Here is a 13,847-nt window from a genome sequence, read left to right on the forward strand (position 1 = left end):
TGGCCGACTGAATAAGTAACTGGCTGTCTCATAGAAACAAGTCTGTCCTTTGGGATTCAGTGTCACAGGCCTGGCTGGGTTCACTCTGTCCTTTGAGATTCAGTGTCACAGGCCTGGCTGGGTTCACTCTGTCCTTTGGGGATTCAGCGTCACAGGCCTGGCTGGGTTCACTCTGTCCTTTGAGATTCAGTGTCACAGGCCTGGCTGGGTTCATTCTGTCCTTTGAGATTCAGTGTCACAGGCCTGGCTGGGTTCACTCTGTCCTTTGAGATTCAGTGTCACAGGCCTGGCTGGGTTCAGTCTGTCCTTTGGGATTCAGTGTCACAGGCCTGGCTGAGTTCACTCTGTCCTTTGAGATTCAGTGTCACAGGCCTGGCTGGGTTCACTCTGTCCTTTGAGATTCAGTGTCACAAGCCTGGCTGGGTTCACTGCCAGGTTCATAGTAGTGCCCTCTATCTCGATTTGAAGTCCCAACTATCTCAATTTGGAGAGCCCCCTATCTTGATTACGAATGCCCCTCTAACGATTAGGAGTGCCCCATCTCGATTTTGGAGTGTCCCTATCTGCAATAAGAGAGCCTTCTATCTCAATTAGGAATGCCCCCCTGTTTAGATTTGGACCAGTGGCTATTTCAGTTAGGGTGCCCCCCCCCTCAAACACTTCTGAGTGTCCCCGGTCAATTAGGAATGCTGCCTACCTCGATTTGGTCTGCATCTCCCTGGATTAGGAGTGCCCTGCATCTCGAATAATGAAGCCTTCTATATCAGTTTGGGGTATTTAGATTTGGAGCAGCAACTAATTCAATTAGGAGTGTCCCCCCGTCGCCATTAGGAGTACCCCAAATTCGATTGGGAGCTCTCCCTGTCTTGACTGGGAGCACCCCCTGTCTTGAATAAGAGACTTCTATCTGGATTAGATGTGCTTCCATTCAGATTTAGGGCAACGACAGTTTCAATTAGGAGTGCCTGCACATCTGCCAGCAGTGCTCCTGTCAATTAGGAGTGCCCAGGTGAATTAGGAGTGCCCCCTGTTAATTACAAGTGCCCCGTCAATTAGGAATGCTCCCTATTTCGATTTGGAGTGCCCCCTATTTTGAGTTGGAATGCCCCCCATTTCGAGTTGGAGAGCCCCCATCTTGATTATGTGCGCTGTTATCTCGATTAGAGGGCCATGGACCAAATCCTGAGTGGAATGACAGGAGTCCAGCCTTACCTGGATGATATCTTGGTCATGGATTCGACTATTTTCTAAGTACTTGGAGAATCTCTTAGAGAGGTTGCAGGAGCAGTGCCAGCAAGTCAAGAGAGTAATATGAGTTCTTCAAGGACCCCATTGAATGCCTGGGTCATGAAATTGACGGCAATGGATTACACAAGGCCTAAGCTGGGCGTCATCATGAAGGCCCCAAGACCAGACAATGCTTCCCAATTAAGGTTGTTTTTGGGTCTAATCAATTAATATGGCAAGATCATTCTGGATCTGGTGACAGCGTTGAAACTGATGCTCCAGCTGCTGGTGAAAGGACAGCGTGGAAGTGAACAAAACAAAAGGTGGCTTCCCTAGCGGTAAAGCAGGCTTTGAAGAGATTGGAAATACTAGTTCAACTTAAAAAAGTTACTGCTGCAGCTTACATGTTACTCCTCACCCAATGGGATTGGTGTCATCCTGTCTCACGTTATGTCAAACGGAGAGGAAGATCCATAGTATTCACTTCTAGATTGTTGACGAAAGCTGAGGAAAAGTCTGCTCGGGTGGAAGAAAGCGGCTTAGGCATCGTCTTTATGTCAAGAAATTAAAAGCTCTGCCATGATGATGTTGTATGACGGAGCGAGCTCGAAGGGCTGAATTGCCGTCTCCCACTCATAATTCCTATGTTTTATCTTCCATCCTTGGACCATACACTGGGATAGCGTCCATGGCAGCAGTTTGATTGTAGAGTTGGGTGTTGGTGCTGTCAGTCAGAGAAACACGGCAATGTGGATGCTCTGTCCAAGCTGCCTTTGCCTGGAGATAAAGATGTTCCTGCTGGAATGTGAAGATAATGTATTTCACACAAGAAGATAAAGTTCTGGTAACCGCTAACCAGGTACGGAAAGTCACCCGGAATGATCCGGTTATGAGGCAGGGAGTGGAACTTGTCCAGAGAGGGAGGATGAGTAGAAAGCACCCGGAGTTACGGCGATAAGTGTGTGGAAGCTGGGAGTTGTCGGTGTTGCTGGATGTTTATTCTGGGCGATGGGAGCCTCATTCCCCCATCATTAAGAGGGAAGGTGCTGGAACGGGAGCACCAAGAGCACCCGTGGGTGCTGCCAATGGAAGAAATAACAAGAAGCTGTTTGTGGTGCTGCCCAAATGGAGGAGAAAGTGGGACGGTGCGAATGCTGCTCTTGGGGACGGAAGGTGCTGCCTCTCGCTGGCTGGGATTGTCCCCAATGGCAGCGAATCCACGGTGAGTCGCTGCTTCATCACAATCTTGATGTGGAGATGCCGGTGTTGGACTGGGGTGGACACAGTAAGATGTCTCACAACACCAGGTTACAGCCCAACAGGTTTATTTGGCAGCACGAGCTTTCGGAGTGTGGCTCCTTCTTCAGGTGAGCGGGAGATGTGTTCACAAACAGGGTGTATATAGGCACAGACTCCATTTCCAGGATAATGGTTGGAATGTGGGTCTTTCCAAGTGTTAAAGGTGCAGACAGTGTGAGTGGAGAGAGGGTTTGAGCAGCAGCTTACAGAGGCTGTGCTGTTATCTCCAGCCAGGACACTGACTCATCACAATCTGCCCGAGTCCACCCAGACCAGCTGTCAATCATTCTGCTGGAGCGGGCTCCTATTGGCTGTCTCCATCTGATGGACAGCATAATTAGCCAATGAGGAATGCGAAAGCCGTGTGATCCCGCCCACTGACGTGTCGGGAAGCGGCCGTTAAACGGTTTCTGCGCGCGGCGGGGGCGGGGCGGACTGGTGTCACGTGACCGGAGAAGCGGGAATCTTCTTCTTCGGCGGGAACTGACCGGCGTCGAGCGGAGCGCGCGGATTTGTGAATAACGGTAAGGAATTAACGGCCCAGAAAAAGGTTCAACATTCAGCTTCAGGATTAAAATGGTGATTTACTGTGTAAATACAGCGTGTCTCTGTATAATATTAACAGAGCCGGGGGGATGGTCAGTTACACTGTGAGGCGGCACGGTGGGGGCTCAGTGGTTGGTGCTGCGCTCTCACAGCGTCAGGGAGGCCCCGGCTTCAATTGGCGGCCTTGGGCTCAGTGTCTGTGTGGAGTCTGTACATTGTCCCCGTGTCTGCGGGGGGAGCCTTTCCTCACACTCTCCAAACATCAGCAGCATAGGGAGACTGGGCAGGATCAGGGGGATAGGATCTGTCTGGATGGACTGAATGGCCTCCTCCTGCCCTGCAGGAACTGGATATTTCATAGAAAGATCTGTTATTACAATCTAGTCCTTGTTTGTGTAAACACTGTGCTGCACCATCTCAGTCACTACAATCAAGCACTTGTATGAATAAACACAGCACCAGATTTTTCCCCATTATTTCAGTCTGGGCCCTGCTCCGGTTTCTTCCCGCAGTCCAAAGATGTGTGGGTTAGGTTCATTGGCCATGTTAAAAATCACCCCTTAGTGTCCTGAGATGTGTAGGTTAGAGGGATTAGTGGGTAAATGTGTAGGGATAGGGGGTAGGGCCTGGGTGGGATTGCGGTCGGTGCAGACTCGATGGGCCGAATGGCCTCTTTCTGTGCTGTAGGGTTTCGATGATTCTCTGATATTAGAGGGAGGGGGAGGGATTGTTATGGGAGGTGAAAAGGCCCCCAATGTGTCATATGGTCTCAATCTGATGTCTCTCTGCCTCAGAATGATTCAGTACTCGGCTCGGAGTGTATACATCACCAGAATCAAACACACGCCGCTGTTCTTTACATCCAACTCTGTAGCTGGGCCTGGTGTCCCCTTCACCACATCAGGGTGTGGGGCTGAGTTTGGATCTCTCCATCACATTGGGTCTCACCGGCAATGTCCAATTTCAGGAGAACTTTGTTCCAATGATGTTTAACCTTGGACTGCACCCGTTGTTTTAATGTAGACCTGGTCACTGACCATCACTGAGATTGACCTGAACATGTCAGTAAATGTCCCACTGTTTTATAAATAAACATTGGGACATTTGCAGCGTCTCTGCCTCTGGTTTGTGTCTCTGTTGGTTTGGCCCATCACCAAATGTGAACACTGTTAAATGGGCAGTTTAATGGGATTGGATAAACATTTGGAGTTACCAAAGTGTTGCCAGGGGAGACGGCCCGCCGCAATCTTGCCGTTGCCAGGAGTTTCAATGCGGCGGCGGCCCGCGCGCGGCCCTTTGGGAGAATCCCCCTCCCGCACATGCGCACCGGCAGGTAGAAGTTGTTGATGATTTTTATTCCTAATCCGCTCCCGGCAGAATTTCTGTTCCTGCTCGATTCGGGAAGGTCGCTTCTTGTTTTTTAATTTTTTTTTAATCCTGATCTGCGCGGTGCAGTCTGGGAGAACACAGCGCGAAGGCGCGGTCCCACCCCGGCCTCTGGATATAAATATGGATTTGATTTAATTTTGATTCGGTTCCTGGCGGGGTTTCCGGCTCGGAATTTCTCTCACTTTCCCCATTGCTCAACACTCACTTCTTCCTTTTTATTTAAAAACAAACGGCAGGTGAGGGGGAGGGGGAGGGGCCTCACCGTGACGTCACGTCAACATGGCAGAGGCTCCGCCCCTCCACAGGCCCCGGATGTTCCACCAACGAGCAGCGGCTGGGCCGGAGGCAGCAGGAGGTGACACTGGGAGGAGCAGCAGCTGCAGCACCAGCCGGGAGGGTTACAGTGGCCCCTGATGGCCGGGAGGGGAAACAGCAGCAGCACCGTCTCTGCCCAAAGGCTTCCCCAGTTCAGCTGCTCAGAGACACTGGGAACCTCTTCAAATGGAAACTGCAGCTTCTCAAATTCAACATCCGTCCAACTCACCCTCCCTCTGCCCACCTCACCCTCCTTCCCTCTCTCCATCCATCCCTCTCCTACAACAAGAACCATTCATTCAGCACAACATCTTCTCGCTCATTCCCCCAGTCTGTATTCCAGCCTTTATCAAATCCACTCTGCTCCCAGATACTTTACACTGTTAGATATTCAATTCAAACATTAACATCTCTCCAATTTAATATTTGCCCAAGGCGATCACAGACAGACTAAGGAAATTTGGCATGCCCACTACGACTCTCAGCAACTTTTACAAATGCACCATAGAAAACATTCTTTCTGATTGTCTCACAGTTTGGCACGGCTCAGCCTCTACGTCTGAGGTTCCGTTACAACTAATTCAGGAACAGCTTCTTCCCAGCTGAAGTCAACTTTTTGAATGGATCTGTCTTGCAATAGTACTCTGTAGTGCATTGCTACACCCGAACTGTGACTGTAACTCTACATTTTGCACTCTCTCCTTCTCTATGAATGTCATGCTCTGCTTGTCTAGTGCGTAAGAAACAATACTTTACAATGAATGTTAATATATGTGACAATAATAAATCGAATCAAAAGATAAATCAATTAAAACCCTAGTAGATGAGAAAGTGACTGGAAGCTGTACCTGAATCTCCTGTTGTTAGGTTAACCATGACAGACCAATCTGGGACATTGACATGTAATAAATGACTTTATCAGCTGAGTTTTATTTGTTAACTTCAAGGTCTTTGCCACATTTAGAAATTAAAATATTTTGTGCCACCAAAACCAGGGTTGTACTGCTGAAGGTTTATAAGGCTCTGGTCAGACTACCTTTGGATTATTGTGAGCAAATTTGGGCCTGTATCAAAAAAAGAATGTGCTGGTGCTGGAGAAGATCCAGAAGAGGTTCACAAGAATGATCCCAGGAATGAAAAGCTGGAGATTGGAGGAGTGTTTGAGGACTCTGGGTCTGTACTCGGAGTTTAGAAAGATGAGGGGGTCCTCATTGAAACTTATAGAGTACTGAAAGGCCTGGATAGAGTGGACATGAGGAAGATGCTTCCATTTGTAGGAGAGACTATGATCCGAGGGCACAGCCTCAGAATAAAAGGACGACCGTTTTGCACCGAGATGAGGGATCTCAAGCAGGGATAACCCTGGTAATTATAGGCCGGTGAGTTTGACGTCAGTGGTAGGAAAGTTGTTGGAAAAATTTCTTAGGGATAGGATGTATACGCATTTGGAATGTTGCGATCTGATTAGGGATACACAGCATGGCTTTGTTCGGGGGAGGTCTTGCCTTACGAATCTGGTAGAATTTTTTGAGGTGACAAAAACGTTGACAAAGGACGAGCCATTGATGTCGTCTATATGGATTTCAGTAAGGTGTTTGACAAAGTCCCTCATGGTAGATTGGTTGAAAAGGTTAAGGCTCATGGGATACAGGGACAGGTATCTAGATGGATTGAAAACTGGCTAGGTAAGAGGAGTAAAAAGTCTGACAACACCAGGTTTTAGTCCAACCTGAAACCTAAAGACTAAAACCTGGTGTTGTCAGACTTTTTACTGTGTTTACCCCAGTCCAACGCCGGCACATCCACATCATAGGTAAGAGGAGACAGAGAGTAGTAGTGGGAGGGTTCTTTTCTAGCTGGAGGTCTGTCACCAGTGGTGTGCCACAGGGCTCAGTACTGGGACCTCTTCTATTCGTTATATAAATGACTTGGAAGAGGGCTACGTGGTGTGATCAGCAAGTTTGCAGATGACACAAAGATGGCAGGATTGGCAGATAGTAAGGAGGAGTGTCAGGTGACACAGCAGGATATAAATAGGCTGGTATATTGGGCAGGTAGATGGCAGATGGAATTTAATCCTGACAAATGCGAGGTGATGCATTTTGGAAGGAATAATGTAGGGAGGAGTTACATGATAAACAGTAGACCTATTAAGAGTATAGAAATGCAGAGAGACCTGGGGGTGCAAGTGCACAAGTCTCTGAAGGTGGCAACACAAGTGGAGAAGGTTGTGAAGAAAGCCTATGGTATGTTGGCCTTTATACGAAGGGGTATAGAGTACAAGAGCTGGCGTCTAATGCTACAGTTGTACAGAACGTTGGTTAGACCGCATTTGGAGTACTGCGTCCAGTTCTGGTCACCTTACTACCAGAAGGACGTGGAGATCTTGGAGAGGGTGCAGAGGAGGTTTGCCAGGATGCTGCCTGGTATGGAAGGACTGGGTGATGAGGAAAGATTGGGTAAACTGGGGCTCTTTTCCTGAGAGAGAGACGGAGATTAAGGGGAGATCTGATAGAGGTGTATAAAATAATGAAGGGTATAGATAGAGTAAACAGTGGCAGGCTTTTTCCTAGATTGGAGACAAATATCACGAGGGGCCACGGGCTTAAGGTGAGGGGGGAGAGGTATAATTTGGATGCTAGAGGGAGGTTTTTCACACAGAGGGTCGTGGGAGTATGTAATGCACTGCCAAGTAAGGTGGTGGAGGCAGGCACGCTGGACTTGTTTAAGGTTTACTTAGATAGGCACATGAGTGAAACAGGGATGGAGGGTTGTAGGAAACGGTTTTAAATAAGGGTCAGAGCCTCGGGACGTTACTGGAAATCTAATGCTACACGTGTTGATGTTTTGTCCCTTTTACTCCGCAGGTGTGTTGGTCCACCTTGTCTACCGAGGGGCATACACACGGTGGGTCATGCGTGGGCTGCTTTTGGATGTTTCGAGAGTGGCCTAGTACTTTGCGTCGTTTGTGTATGCTTAAAACTGGACCAGCAGATGGGCACCACGACAGCTCAGTGACTATCACTGCTAGCTGTGCAGATACATGGATTTGGGCCAGTGTCTGTGGGAGTTTGCGCATTCTCCCTGTGGTTGCGTGGGTTTCCTCCGGGTGCTCCGGTTTCCTCCCACACCCCAAAGATGTGCTCTTAGGCTGATTGGAGTCACAAATTGTCCCTGAACGATTCTCCACTGAATCTGGTTTCCAATGGGGGTCCCATACGCATACACATGGGTCAAGGCAGGTGTAGGAAAATGCTTTGTTAAGATGGCGGCGTGGGCTCGTTGGGCCGAAGGGCCTGTTTCCCGTGCTGGGTTGTTCTTTGTTCTTTGTCACTGATCGCCAACCAGAAATCCATTTCCCTCCCCCACCTCCCACGTTTTGCTTTTTGTCAGCTCCCCATTCCTACATCCATGCTAATACATTAGCCATAGCACGGGGTACTTTTATACGGCTACCCTTGGTGCTGCACCCTGTCAAATGCATTCTGGAAATCCGGATACACCCTATCCACAGGGTCCCCACTGTCCACTGCATTTGTAATGTTTTCTCAGAATTCCACCAAATGAGTCAAACGTGGCCTGACCTTTAGGAACCCAGGCTGCTTTGCCTTCCCAGTGGGACAATGTATATAAACTGTCTCGCCATTCCATCCTTGATGATACATTCAAGTATTTTCCCTACTGCAGAAGTTAAGCTAACGGGCCTATAGTTACCCCCTTTTAGCTCCCCTCCTGTTTTTTCTAACATTGGCGTCATCCTTGTTGTTCTCCAATCTGTGGGAAGCACCCAGAGTCCAGCGAATTTTGATAAATTACTCCTGGTGCATTTGAATTTTCTCCTGCCTTTTAGTACCCTGGGATGCATTCCGTCAGGGCCTGGAGACCTGCCCACCTTTAGCCCCATTAGTTCTCCCAGCACTACCTCTTTCGTGATAATGATAGTTTCTCGGTCCACACCTGCCAGAGCTTTCTTGTTATCAAGTTTTGGCATTTTCTTTCTTTTTCCACCGTGAAGACCAACACAAAATAACTGTGCAATGACTCAGCTATGTCCTTATTTCCAATGATTACATCCCCCTTCTCATCCTCTAAAAGGTCAATGTTTACTTTAGTCACTCTTTTGTTTGATGTGTTTGCTATCTGTTTTAATATTCTGAGCTAGAATACTTTCATAATCCATCGTACGTTTCTTTGTAGCATTTTTTGTGGCTTTCTGTTGACCTTTATAGATTTCCCAATCATCTAGTTTCCCACTGATTTTTGCCACTTTGTATGCATTTTATTTCAATTTGATAACCTCCTTTATTTCCTAAGGTATCCATGGCTGATTCTCTTTTTTGTGTATTCCTTCCTTATCACCAGTATATACTCTTGCTGAGAATGGTGAAAACTCGCTATGAAAGTCATTCACTGTTTCTCAATTGTTACAGAATAAACTTTCTGCTCCCAGCCTCCCTCAGCCTTCTCCTCCCTCATCCTATTGTCGTCTCATTTGTTTAAGCACAAGACACTGGTGTTGGATTTTACCTTCCCATGCTCCATCTGTATGTTAAATTCAACCATACTGTGATTATTTCTTCCAAGAGGATCCACAACTGTAAGGTTATTATTTATTCCTGTCTCATTAAACAGGACCAGATCTAGGATAGCTTGTTCCCACGTATGTTCCATACATACTGTTCAAAAATCTATTGCGGATACATTCTATGAACTGATCCTCTAGTCTGCCTTGACAGACCTGGTTTGTCCACTTGACATGTAGGTTAGAATACCCTCATAATAATTGCTGTGTCAGTTCCACATTCATCATTATTTTTTCTCGCCCCACCGTGATGTTACTCTTTGGTGACCTATAGATGACGCCCATCAGTGACTTTTTCTCCTTATTATTTCTAATTTCCACCTCAATGAATTCAACCTTTTTTCTCCCATAGAATCTACATCATCTCTCACTACCATCCTGATGTCATCCTTAAATTTCAGAGCTACACCACCTCCCACTCATTCCTGCCGCTCCCTCTGAAAAGTCTGATACCCCTGGATATTTAACTCCCAGTCGTGACTATCCTGCAACAATGTCTCTGTAATGGCCATCAAATCATACACATTCACAATGATTTATGGTGTCAACTCATTTGCCTTGTTTCGAATGCTATGAACTTCAGACAAAGTGCCTTTATTCTCGAATCTGTGCCTTTGTTTTGAATTCTAACACTTCATTAATAACATCTCCTGACTCCTCCTTGCTTTTAAAATTTATTCTGATATTTGGTGCAGTTGGAAACTTCTCCCAATAGTTTGTCCTTGCTCCCTTCTTCTCTGACTCCTTCGATATGTTTCCATCCCCCTGGCATCTTAATTTAAAATCTCCCCAATTGCTTTGGTAAACATTCCCCCCAGGACATCAGTCCCACTCCAGCTCCATGTTTAACCTGCCCAATGTGTACAGGTCCCACCTCCCCCAGAACTAGCCCGAAATCCCCAGAAATCTGAAACTCTCCCCCTGACACCATCTCTTCAGATGGGTATTTATTGGATAGATCCTCTCTGTTCTACTCTGACCAGCATGTGACACCGGTTGTAATCCTGAGACCATTACATTGAAGTCTGATTTCTGAACTTTCTTCCCAGCTCCATGTATTCTGCTTTTAGGGCCTCATCCTTTTTTTTAATCTATGTCGTTTTTACCAACGTGCACTATGACCACTGGCTGTTCGATCTCCCCCTTCAGAATGTCCTGCAGACACTCAGAGACATCTTTGTCCCTGGCACCAGGAAGGTAACACACAATCCCGGCGGCTCCTCTGTGGCCACAGGAACACCTGTTTATTCCCCTTGCAATTGGATCCCCTATAATGATTGGATTGGCACACTTAATGAAAGTTTTCATTTAGTCTCTGACCATTTATCAGGGTTATTTGTTACCTGCAAAATTTGTAGACCTCAGGCTAAACCTTGTCCGAAGTCATTGGCCCATGAATAGCTGCACCAGGGCTATCCTCATTGTTATATGTTCTAACTGTGCTGCAGGAAATAAACTTTTTTTAATGAAATTTTGCAGTGTGTGGAACATTCACTCAGCCAAGCTGTTTGTGAGTGGATGGCAGCCTGTAATGTGGATGTGCCTTACTCCATTTGTTCTTGTGAAGGTCTTGGTAACAATATTGTTGGAGTTTGTGTCTATGACACTGTTTTTGGCATATTTCCAATGAAAATACAACGTTTTTGGATGAACTTGAAGGATTGTTGCATCTCATTCCTATTCTATGAGTTCCACATTCACGACATTTTCCTCCTCACTTTTCACCTTCTCCTCTTACCAAATGTTTCCTTTTTCTCCTGGCGCTTTGTTGTATGGACCACTCCTTGTGTTCGCAGATTTTTTACAACTGATATTGAGGCGTCTCCAGGCACTCCTTTCACCTGATCTCCAGTGGGCTCAGATTATACTCTCCAAACAAGCTGCCGATTTTCAACAGTCCGCGTTTGACTGGAGAATAAACAGAAAATCCTCGTCAAACTGATGTCATGTCCCAGACAACGAGAGCTAATGACATTCCTGTTGGTAATTTTCTGGCGATGTTTAGTTTTTTAGCATTTTACATACAGACTTTTTATGCTTCAAGTAACCAGGGAATGTATTTTGAATGTTAAAATCAGCTGCTTTATTTACTGAGCTATAGCAAGAGATATAGTCTGCCAGCTAATGGCCAGTCAGAGATTTGGTACAGAAATTAGACAAATATATTTTCATAATCAAATACAAGTATAGAACCAATAAGAGATGCACATTTGTATAAACGTTACGTATGTGAATTTACATATATATGTAATATATATATAATATCAATCCTAATCTATACATCTATATATAGATTAAGATTGAGTATTGTTGTCCAATGGCAAATTGTGCACGTCTACATAATTATCCTGCCAGGGTGCCTCCCAAAAAGAAATGCAGGCACAACAGGCAGGAAAACTGGAGCTGCTCCTTCAATCATTTTGAGCGTTCCTTTTTTTTGTGTTCCACAGATTCGCTCAGAGGGAATCACATTGGGGGGGGAGGGGGGGAAGTGGGGGGTGCAGTCTCATCCCACTGGAGAAGCCGGAATAAGTGCGCTAAACAGGAGACTGTCCAGCTGACAATCTGGGAATGTGAAGGTGGGCAGACATGCATTGGCTCTCTGCATCGCCAGCCTCCCAATTGCTGGCCTACCAATTGTTTCCCAACACAATAGTTCAATCAGAGGCACACTGAACGGCCTGCCGTGGAAATATCCCTATGGATAGCTTACCAGACACCCCCCAATGCAGAACCCAAATCTCCCCTTCCACCCACACCATCACCCCCTCCGCCCCACCCTCCACCACCACCACTACCAATTTGCTCCCCGGAAAAGCCGCCAAATATGTTGCCTTGATGGCCTCCCACCGACCCAATTTGAGATTGTGCAGCATATCTCATTACCAACACCACTGATGGGCCCCCCAGCACCCTCCACCCCCAGTAGGTCAGGCCTCCTCTGGTCCCGACCCCCTCGCCACTGCGTGGTGCCCATTGGGAAGTGTCGAAGTGGCCAGCAGAAGTGCCAGGGTGTCAGGCAGAGAGTGCTGGGCTGGCACTGACTGAGTGGCACCCCCTGCCCTTGCCTCTCCCAGGGAAGGGGCTCAGTGGTCTCTGTCCCCACCAACATTGTGCTAATGCCCAGTCCCCGCTGATGGGAACATTTGTAAGATTCCATTCACGGGTCTCACTCCAGCCCCCGCACTGATGTCTCAGCTCGCTGTTATAATCCAGCAGGACAGCCGCCTGGAGAATCGCCCCAAATATCATCAATTAATGAGAACTTGGACAGAATTCTCCAGATGTTCTCACCGGCGGGATTCTCCGGTCCTGCCGGTAACATATCCCTGGCGCTGGGATATGGGCTGAAAGGTGACCGGATTGAGGTGTATAAAATTATGAGGGATAGGGCGGAGTAAAATGAAGCAATTCTTCATCACGAGGGGCTTAAGTTTTGATAAGGGACAGGAAATTCAAAGTGGATTTGAGAGAGAGAAAAAAATTCACTCAGATGGTGGTGGGAACCCGGAATGCACTGACTGGGAAGGGAGTGGAAACCGGAAGCCTTACACCCTTCAAAAATAATTGCATGAACACTTGAAACATCCCAACATTCAAGGATATTGAACAAGTGCTGGAAAATGGAATGAGCATAAATTTAGGGGTAGTTATTGTGGGTGTCCTCTCTCTGGGTCAAAGGCCTCTCTTGCACTGTTTGACTCTGTGGTTCCATGAAACAAGGAATACACACACACACACCCATACACACACCCACACACACATGCACATCCACACACCCACACACACATGCACATCCACACACATACACACAGACAGACACACACACTCATGAGGCAGAGAGTGGGGGTTAATGGGTGCTATTCGGATTGGCGGTTGGTGACTAGTGGAGTGCCCCAGGGGTCGGTGCTGGGGCCTCAGCTATTTACCATTTATATAGATGATCTGGAGGAGGGAACCGAGTGTATGGTGTCGAAATTTGCTGATGACACCAAGATTGGTGGAAAGGCAAATTGCGCGGAGGGTGTGGAGAGTCTGCAGAAGGATCTAGATAGGTTGGGTGAATGGGCCAGGAACTGGCAAATGGAATTTAATGTTGGCAAGTGCGAGGTGGTCCACTTTGGTAGGAATAATGGTAGGAAGGACTATTACTTACATGGCGAAAAACTGCAGCAGGCGACGGTGCAGAGGGACCTCGGGGTCCTTGTGCATGAGTCGCAAAAACCTGCCTGCAGGTGCAGCAGGTGGTCAGGAAGGGGAATGGGATGCTGGCTTTCATAGCGAGGGGGATTGAATATAAAAGTAGGGAGGTCTTGCTGCAACTGTACAGGGCACTGGTGAGGCCGCAGCTGGAGTACTGTGTGCAGTTTTGGGCACCGCACCTGTGCAAAGATATTTTGGCCTTGGAGGGAGTGCAGAGGAGGTTTACTAGGCTGATACCGGAGTTGAGGGGGTTGAACTATGAGGAGAGGCTGAATAAACGAGGCTT

Source organism: Carcharhinus amblyrhynchos, unplaced genomic scaffold (assembly GCF_965287045.1).
Source record: "Carcharhinus amblyrhynchos unplaced genomic scaffold, sCarAmb.v2.hapA scaffold_48, whole genome shotgun sequence".
In the NCBI taxonomy this organism is placed as follows: Eukaryota; Metazoa; Chordata; class Chondrichthyes; order Carcharhiniformes; family Carcharhinidae; genus Carcharhinus; species Carcharhinus amblyrhynchos.